General features: G+C 42.1%; 1 long non-coding RNA gene across 1 annotated transcript; it reads left to right on the forward strand.

The window, feature by feature from the left end:
- Positions 1-4511: 4511 nt before the first annotated feature.
- Positions 4512-7915, forward strand: LOC115613965. The gene is made up of 3 exons (XR_003993585.1): positions 4512-4737; positions 5747-5868; positions 6644-7915. It is a non-coding gene; the product is annotated as an uncharacterized LOC115613965 (long non-coding RNA).
- The last annotated feature ends 1830 nt before the right edge of the window (positions 7916-9745 follow it).

Genomic DNA, 9745 nt, shown 5'->3' on the forward strand with positions numbered 1-9745 from the left:
TGCCTGAGGAGACGAGCGGGAGCGCTTGTGCCAAAAGCCGGACCGAAGGGACGGACGCGACTTTTTCTGGGAGGTTTTACGGCTCGCCTGGGAGGGAAGGTGCCATCCCATGCCCTCCGAGGGCTGCAGGGCGAGGACCGTGTGCTCCCCCCACATCGCGGGGGCTTTCTTTGACCTGATGTGCTGCTTAGGGTGAGCTATTACGGAAGTTGTCCTCGTAAGTGAAATCAGAGTTTTTGAGAGGTGCAGTCCCCATACATTTTTAACCGTAGTGATTACTAAATTAATAGCAGGCCCTAAGACAGATGTTAAAACGTCTTGAAAATGTTTATCTGTGAATAATTGAGAAGGTGGTAAGACGCATTATCTGATTGTATAATGAAATATGTATGAGGAACAGCTGTTTGCAATAGTCACCTCCCGTTGTTTCATTAGCCTAGAGCCTCCTCTTTAAAGAAGAGCTTCACTGAAGTTCGCCATTCAGCGCCGGCCGCTTCCACCCGCGCAGGCGGCCGCGCCGCGCTCGCGAGAACCGCAGCGGGAAAGGGTAGCCTGGTTCTGCCCCTAGGCCGGGCCACGGGCTCTCCCCGTGGCATGTCTCGCTGGTGGTTTGCTCCGAAGGCAAGAGGGAGTGGGCGCGGGTAGGGTCCGAGGGTGTCTTGCCGGGCAATCTCAAGCTGAAGAGGATGCCCCTGGAGGAAGGGTCCGAGATGCTCGCCTCGAAAGTGCCGCAAACAGCCATTTATGAAGATTTCATGCCGAGCAGTGACAGCCTCCTCGACTGCTTAGCACTGACATAAACTTCCAGACGTCCAACATATGCTGTTGCACAGCATTGTTTATATGTGGTACCAGATGTTGCTTTGCATCCTATTGTCTGGAGACAATGTTTAGTTCAGGTTAAAATATCTTTACTTAAACTGCTCAGTTGGCCATTGTGTGAGCGTTAGTGAAGTGTCATGGAGAGGTAATGGGAAGTCCGGGGAGGTTAGGTCTCCGAGCGTGGCCAAGAGGTCCCTGGTTCATGGTGGGGTTACAGCCACCACTGTCATCTTTTGTTTTTCCTCCTCAGAGAACCCTTGTCCTTCCTCTAAAAGGATGTGCCCCGCTCTCTTTCCCTTCGGAGCTTTCTCCACCGCTTTCATGAAACGGCCCGATGTTTGTTTTTCTAGTTTCCCTAAATCGCCCGAAAGAGGAAAGGAAAGCACATTTCTGCGTCACGGCCACCCCGGGCCGGTCCGGTCCAGGCGGAGTGGGGCTGTCCCCACGCCCCTTGCCCGGGGATTCTGGCGCCGGGGGGAAATCGGTCCCGACGGCAGAGTTCACGCTTCAACCAGGGCAGCGGCTCCCACCCACGCCAATGCCCGCCGCCCCTACCGGCGGCCCCGCCGAGCCTTCCACGCCGGGCGGGCGTCGGGGGCGTCGGGCCGCACCCCGGCAGGGCGAGCCGTTCGGTGACAGCCCCAACCCGCCGCCCGGCGGAAGCGGCTCGCCTGGAGCCTTTTCTTCCCTTTAACCCCGCAGCCTGGGCCACCTGCGGCAGCTGACCTGTGGCAAGACTTTTGCTCCCGCGAGGGAGGGGGGGGGGGGAAAAGCTATAGACTTTAATCGGATTTCTCCCCAAACACTTCTGGTATGTTGTTGTTATGCATCTATATGGGGATCATTATTTATAAATGAGCGAGTACGATCAGTCGCAAAGACTTTAAGATCCCGGATTTATGTCATTAGGTTGAGGGCGGGGTAGAGTGACTTAGCGGGGGACGGAGGTGCTGTCCGGGGGTGGTCAGCACCCTTGGCCAGCGGAAGGTCACCTGCCTCTCTCCTTTCCCTTTGGCCGCTCTGCCATTGCGGGAGAGACCCCGATTTGGAGGCCGGGGAAGCCTCGGCCTCAGCCCCCGTGCCCGGGCTGCGGGCCCTGGCGCTCTGGGTCGTGCAGCCGCTGACTCCGTGGCCTGTCGCGGCAGTCCTGCTTCACACAATGGAGGCATATTTTCCTGTAAACTAGGTGCCCCGCTAAGAGCAGAGACGGTGTGAGAACATTTCCAACAGCAGCGGGTTTATAGGTCGAGATAAACCCTACCCCCTCTGCTCCCTGACATTTGTAAAGCCACTTCAGGATACGGTTAACATCTCTCTAAATGCCCGAATTAAACAAAAAGCCACATTGTGTATTTCGGCATTGAAAGCAGAGGTTTTGCAACACGATGCACGGTATAATGTAGCTGTATTTGTGTTATTTCTAGCATGTTTGCTTGTGCATAATCCCTCATGCCTTTTATTATAATCCTACACATTACAGTTCATCTGTAATGATACTGCTTCAGAGGGACCTGTTGCACACAGTGATGGTAATTTGTAACCTTGGTAACAGTTTTAAATAAAGATTATAACAATGATGTCAACTGTTTTTATTCTACACACCGTAAATGGGGTCTCAATATTATTATGCCTGTAAAGGACAGAGTTTAAGAAACAGTTATGAGGTTCCACTTTACTTAGTATAATGCGAGCTATCACTTTTTAGCTTGTCCTTAGTAAACACTATCATGGTTCTAAATAGTATAAAGATTTTCAAACTGCTGAGGACCCTGTAAACTTTAATTTTCTGAATGAGAGGGATATTATTATGAATTAGGGTTATCAGGATCCAAGTACCCTTACCAACAACATTTTAGTCTTCCAGAGAAATACCTCAGAATAAGTACTACTTAGAAACCCTAATGAATAATGCTAACGCTGACTCTACCGTTAGCCTTCTGCACAAGCTCTCCCCTCTACTAAAGCTCACAGAAAACGCTCACAAGCTGAAAGCAAAATTAAATGTAATTGCTTTTATTTACCTATTGCTTTTATATCATTAAAATATTTTTAGTTACATTTATTAAACAGCATCCACTTCGATTATTACCTGCCATATCTATTAATCCATTTTTGCGTATTAACTACACCACCATTAGCTATTAAAATATGTATATACACACATATATGTATTACATATATTGTCTTTGCCAAGATATGTTTCAATTCTCATTAACAAATATATTCTTGTGGAAGATTCTACGAAGCATGTTTTTCATGCACACTTATTAATAATCACAGTTGTCAAGAACCAGATATGCACAGACTGTAAATGGAAAGAAAATATTAGATGCCAAATGAAATATACAGTAGAATTGAAGCATAACTATTTTTCCTCCTTAAAATAAAAAATTTACGGAGTGAAAAACTGAGCTATTAAGCTTACTTAAAAGATGGCTTTGTTGGTTTAATTATACTGTAGTTATTTTATAAATATGTTTCAAAGGAAGCTTGCCATATTGAATGTCAATGAAGCCTGTAAAGAAAAGACTCACAAAAGCTAATGCATACCAAATACCAAATTTTAGTCATTAGCATTCTTATTTATTACAAACTAAAGGAACCTATTAACAGACAAGAATTTCTATTTAGCTAGCATTACAATGTTTAGCCATTAAAATAAAAAAAGGACAATAAATGACCCTCCCCGCCCCCCTTAGAACTATATGTTCTTTTTACTTAGAAAGACAAATGTATCAAACCCCTTGATAACAGAAACTATGATTCTTCCTTATTACTGGCTGTACCAAACCAAACCCTGTACTGCTTCATTCAGGCAAAATTTCTACTTTTTCCAAAGGACAATATCTGTCTTATTAAGATCTTCAGATGTTTTGCACATACCTTAAGAGCTGCATTTGAGGCGCTTTCTGTCCTGGGGAAGCATAGGCTGGCTTTGGGCTGGTGCAGGCCTACAGGGTCAAGCCTGGCGGCTGCCAGGCCTAGTCTAGCGTCAGAAGTCACTTCGCTATTGCATTCAGTAGTTTAGAACAAGTCTGGGGTGTGGATAGCAGCTTTCATGCTTGGGATGGAGGAAGGAAGGACTAAACCATTCATTAGGTTAGGCAGGCTGCTAACCAGAAGATTCTTTTTCAGTGCTTGTCGCAAAATCAATGTATTTGTTCATGTGCTGCCTACTCGTTCAAGAATTCCTTTAAAACCTCTTGGCCAAGCATTTCTACTTTTCAAATAGCCTTTAAGAAACTGTAGTTTTGTCTCTTTTGAAGATGAGTGCGTGCATATGTAATACATCTCAGAGTTTCTATAAATCCTTAAGCATATTATTACGTAACATACATTACATTTCACATATAAGAAGTAAATAAGCTTTCTTGTGTTTTTCACCAAACTGCACACTTTTACATAAAAGAAGAAGCTTTTGGGGACACTGATATTTGTGATGAGGTAACAAGCTGATAGGTCTTTTCCCTTTTGTTTCATCCAACACGGTCCTTGCCTTCTCAGTTTGTGAGCATCGCTCCTTGAGACTCTGTTGTGTCTGTTCAAATTGACAGAGAAATTCAAAACAGACCAAAGAAGCAGCACAACTGCTACAGAGCTTCTGGATGACAGATGCTGTCAAATGCCTGTTTTGCCTCAAAGATTGCTTCAGTTTTCAAAGAATTGGGGGAAGAGGGGCGGGAAGCGGTTCAGGAAAGTTCAACCCATCTGTTTAATCTTTGTTTTCTGATTTTCATTGTTCGTTTCTAAAACAAGCTTTACATTTAATTTAATAAAGGGTTCAGATTGACTAATAAGGATCACTTCTGATTCTGATTTTGCAAGAATAGAGTGAAGACTCATACAAAGAAAATTCACTGTGTAAACATCCTGCCCAAGAAAGGAAGGTTTGCCCTCACACCATCTACAGGATTCGTAAGTACAAGAAATTTGTTCTCTTCAATGATTTAAACTCCCAGGCTTTAGGATGCCATTTTAAGGCTGGTTGTTTATAGCTTTTACATGAACATATGGTGAGAAGTTTGACTGAAATAGTTCTACAATCGCGTATCTTAGCATGTACAAAATATTTTGAATAGAAAAGAAGTTCCTGTATGATCCCATTTTTCTGATTTATGCTGCTGCTTTTCACTAATGAAAGCAAAACTGATCTGAAATTTGCATGAGTGTGGTGTCTGGGGACAACAGTCTCATGAAATCAAAATGATGCAGGCTGCCTCTGATTTGGCTGAGGTAAATTAGAAATTTGGAGGAAGAATCTAATGAAAAATTAAATATAAAAACAATCAGAGTTTCTGAAATTTTAAGAACTTCTACTTCTCCTTGGAGATACTCTCTGAGTCAAAGATCTTTACATCTTCACTTCTGTTTATTATCAATGGAGAGTAGTGGTTCAAGAGGCTGCAAACAGACAGCCCAGATTAAAATAAGCCTGAAGAAACCTTGATGTTGTCTCTTAAGTATTGTAACTTTCACAAGGAGAGCTTTTTCCAGGTCAGTGTGCCTATAAACCAAAACGGAGCCGATCCATAGATCTACAAATCAAATGCTGCTGGAAAGGTAGGAGACCTCTTGCAGGTCTTTCCCTTACACTTACATGGCATGCTAGATAGCTACCGTTAGAAGTTTCTCAGCAGAAGAGCTTTCATTTGCAATGTTTCTGCTTATCAAACCCAAATTGATTCAACTCCAAGCCCTGCTGTTAGAGCAGCAAATATATTTAAAGGAGAAATGGTAACAATGCAACAGTTCCAACAATGAAGTTCAGATAAAAAAAAGAGCAGCCCTACGTAAGAAAAAGCGATGTGATGAATCACTCCTTTGTTCAAGCTGTCCCTTTAATACAAAATACAAAATACAAGTGTTTAAACAAAAATGCTTAAATTGTTGTGTTCTCAGCAACGCTTCTCTTTTTTACTTTAAGCCATCCATAGTCCTTTGTAGCCATATACAGTGTGCGACAGAGCAATTTGGAAAGATTCATCTATCAAGTTTAACAACTTTCTGGTGTAACTTCAGAAAGGTTTATTGCTTATTCATGTGGAAGTGAGTACACCCAACTTGTTTTTCCTGGTTTTGCTACTTTTGCTGATTTGCAAGGCTGTTCTGGTAGCTGCAAATGGCTTCTCAAGTGACATTTGCTGACATTCAGTGGTGTATATTTATCAGTATTCCTCACCTCACTTCTATGTGTGTAATCTATTTTATTTTGTTCTTCATAGCAACCTCCTTTCACTGTCCATGCCCTGAAAATGATAAATGGCAAAGTGGCATATTTCCCTAGCTGCACTAAAATGTCACTGTGAAAAATCTTTAATGGAGTAAGTGTAGCTTTTCAGGTTATAACTTGTCATGTTACGAAGAAATTCTAGAGTTTCTCTTTAATCCACCATTCTTTGGAACCACACCACTGCAGGCAGAGACTAATTATAAGCTACACCAGCCAGAGCAGGACAAAAATAAATGAAGTAGAAACCATATGATCAAGACTCATTCTATACTTGCTTTCTGTGCTTGTGCTGTGTTACCTGATTTCTTCTGTTAATGCTAATGTTGAATGTACCTTACTGTTTACATATGAATATGTGTGTATGCTGAGGTCTGTGTTGTTTTAAAGACTTTGCTTATCTGTGAATATACTTATACTACTCCTACATCTGGGGGTGCCAAGAGAAATCCTCCATGGTGGCCAAAGTAATAATACACATTAAGAGTGAGTCTCTGATGGCATCTGTGATTAAAATGAATGCTAACTGAAAATGGATGGGTTAGAGGAAATAGTGGACATAGAGGAAATAGTCACTACTCTTGTTTATATCAGGTACCAAAATGGGGTAAGAATGACCAACTTAGGCTTTAAGGCTGCCACAGGAATACAACGTACCTGGCCTGGACTGAGAGAAGAGTTTTTGAGAACATTTGTCCCAAATCTGACTGCAGATGGTACTTTGGAGCACTTTTCATCAGTTTTCCTTGCCTTTGTGATGAATACATAGAAGAAATCTCTCAGTTCCTTGGAACTAGAGAGCTTTAAAAAGAAACCTACTTCCCCTTTCTACAATCCTCAGATCTTCAGTATGTTAGGAGCTAGAGAGCACAGAAGGAATGAAATGCTAGAACCAACAAGAACATGTGTTTCACAGCGAATGGTGAGTAGTGTATTTTATCTGACAAAGTGTGGATTTTTTGATGCTAAGGGACAACAGCACCATTTAGTTCTTCCCATGAAGTAGGAAGTAACTGAAATTATTTTAATGTGATTTTTCTGCTTCTTGCATGTAAGTGGTATTTTCTTTATCACTGAGGACAAGAGGTTGTAAATCTTGAAGTGCCATGCAGCATAAAATACTTACTTGACTTCTTATCAAGAGCCAGGGTGCAAGTGCTTTAGGGCAGAATTTGCTTTCCTCTTCTCCCATTCTCCCTACTAACTTCCACCTTATTACAGACACATTGTTACAAGGCCTGTGCACTCATAACCATACCAATTCCACAGGGCCCACATATCACTCTTAGGATTTAAGTGTTCAGATACTTTGTAATGACTTTCTGTGAGTATATGACTTTAAATCACTATGCCTACATAATAAAAAAAGGGAATAAACCTCCTTTCTGACTAACCTTAAGATGATGTCGATCTTAGGAAAACATGTGTTTTGAGCTCATGAGCTTTTCCAACTAACATGTTCAATGCTTGTTTACTGTGTAGGCATAGATCACTCAGTATTTTGCATTGGAGCAGAGTTCAGAACTCACTTTATTTTCAAGGCAAAGTTACAGGGAAAAGAAACCTCTTCTACTAGAATAGCTGATACCAATAACACAAGGAAGGCTTTTGTACACTAAAGAGGGCTTGTGTCTACAAGCTTTTTTTCTCCCTGGTTAAAAGAGTTGGTCTAAAAGAAAATACTGCCTCTTCCTGCAGTTCTTAACTTATCCTTAGACCGTACTACTACAACAGCAGTAGTATTACCATACTTTGCCTTTCCTGTAAGGGCTAGCAACATAAACTTACTTTGCTTTTGAAGTGAATTAATATAATTCCCTGGAAGTCCGTAGAGGCTCTGTGCTTGGAAATACAACTTTCTAGGCTTCCCCATACCCTGTCGCTAAAGAACAAACAAAGGCTTTTCTCCAGTTCACTCTGCAGTCCTCAGAAGTTTACCTTGAGTTACGTTTACCAAGGTTGCTGCCTGTCCTAGTGAAAACCAGATGAGTGTGTTCTGCTATCACTACACTTGAACATTGAGGAGCTTCAGAGGGCCTTGGGGTCCTCTACTACTTTCAAGATGCTTTCTCCCCACTAAGAGGGGTATAAATTCAGCTGCTGACTGGGGTCAGAACATGGCTCTGAGAGTTTAGCTTGTAATGTCCTGGCACTGCATCAGCCCTTCAGAAGGGTACATGTCTGCTCCACGGGCGCTAGGCCAGCACAACCTGCACTTTGCATTTCTTCAGAGACACCAGCTGAAAGCTCTCTGGGTCTGAGGAGACAAAACAGCATCAAGCCTTCGTGCAGTAGTTGCCAATTTGGCACCTATTTTGTAGCATGGCATTCCAAGGACTTCAGCTTTTCACATCTATTTATTTAGTTTGACTGTTTATGGCCTTTCAAACACAACTGTTTTCTGAGTGCCCAAATGCCACAGGGGATGGTTTGGCTTTGCGAAAAGATGGGGGGAAAAAATAGAAATAAAGCTTCACTAAAGTCTTCTTTTTAAGATATGCTCCTGCTTGTGGCCTATTTCCCATGGAGAACATAGTTTATCTTGGTGCTTGACATACGTGAAGATACCACTCCTGCTCTTTGCCAGCATCAAAAGGGAAGATGTACTCAAAGAGCTATGTCCCAAGTTGCATGAAGAGATTATCAACTGCTTCGCATTAGCATATCTAACATCACTAGGACTAAACTGAATGATATATTATTATTCTTTTTATCACCCTTTTTATTCTCACATGAATATGCAATAATTCACTTGAAAAACAAAGCACTGAAATAAAAACAGCACACATTTTTCCTGCTGAAGTGGTCTATCTAGTAACTCAGTTCAAGTTCTTCTTTCTGAAAAATACTCTAGAAAGCGTCAAAATTACAGTAGGAAAAGAAAGATTCAATCTGGCCTTTTAAAGAGCACTTGGCTGGTGCCTAATTGTGCTCCATTTTCGTGGGAACAGAGCTAAGGCATCAACATAGTCCAGAGCAACTTCACACATAAACCTGGGTCGATTTTCTGGTGAATACCTAAGGGTGTTGCAGTGCCTCTCCTGCATCACTGCTAGATTACAGGCTAAATTGTGGCTAGGTCTCTGCTCTGCTCCCTACACACATTATAGCTGCAATCATCCGTTTGTAAATCCCTTTGTGGATCTGGGCCTGAGTTTTTGAAAATCCCACCCACATGGGACACCCGTAGGTCAAATGAAAAATTGCATAAGCTATTAACTAAAGCTATAGCTTATAAAAAGTTACCCACAAGAAAGGTACACAGGTTAGTGCTGCTCCAGGGCATCCTTAAATCACACTTCAGCAAGTTATAAAGTTATCTTTGGAGAGCAATCACACCAAATTGTCAGCCCTATAAGGATAGATTTATCTGTCTCTGACATGTCAGTTGTCGTCTTTGCCACTTCATTGCAGCTATGATATTTCAGCAGGAGGTAACCACCGCTATTCCCCTGCTTGAAAATCTACAGAACTTTCCTCTGTAAACATTTATTACCCTGGGTATTTCCCCATCACAGAACTGCATCTCTTGAGTTCATCTAAGTCTTTGCTTAACTCTCGCTCACAGGTCAGTGCTTGTTTATCTCAAATTTTTCTCTTTCTAATCTCAATTTATGTAGCAGAAAGTTCACAGGCAAACCTTTTGTCCACAAAAGACTCCATAGTTCATTGTTTTTTATTAGCCGTATAATGTAA

The sequence above is a fragment of the Strigops habroptila genome, chromosome 10 (assembly GCF_004027225.2).
Source record: "Strigops habroptila isolate Jane chromosome 10, bStrHab1.2.pri, whole genome shotgun sequence".
Classification (NCBI taxonomy): domain Eukaryota; kingdom Metazoa; phylum Chordata; class Aves; order Psittaciformes; family Psittacidae; genus Strigops; species Strigops habroptila.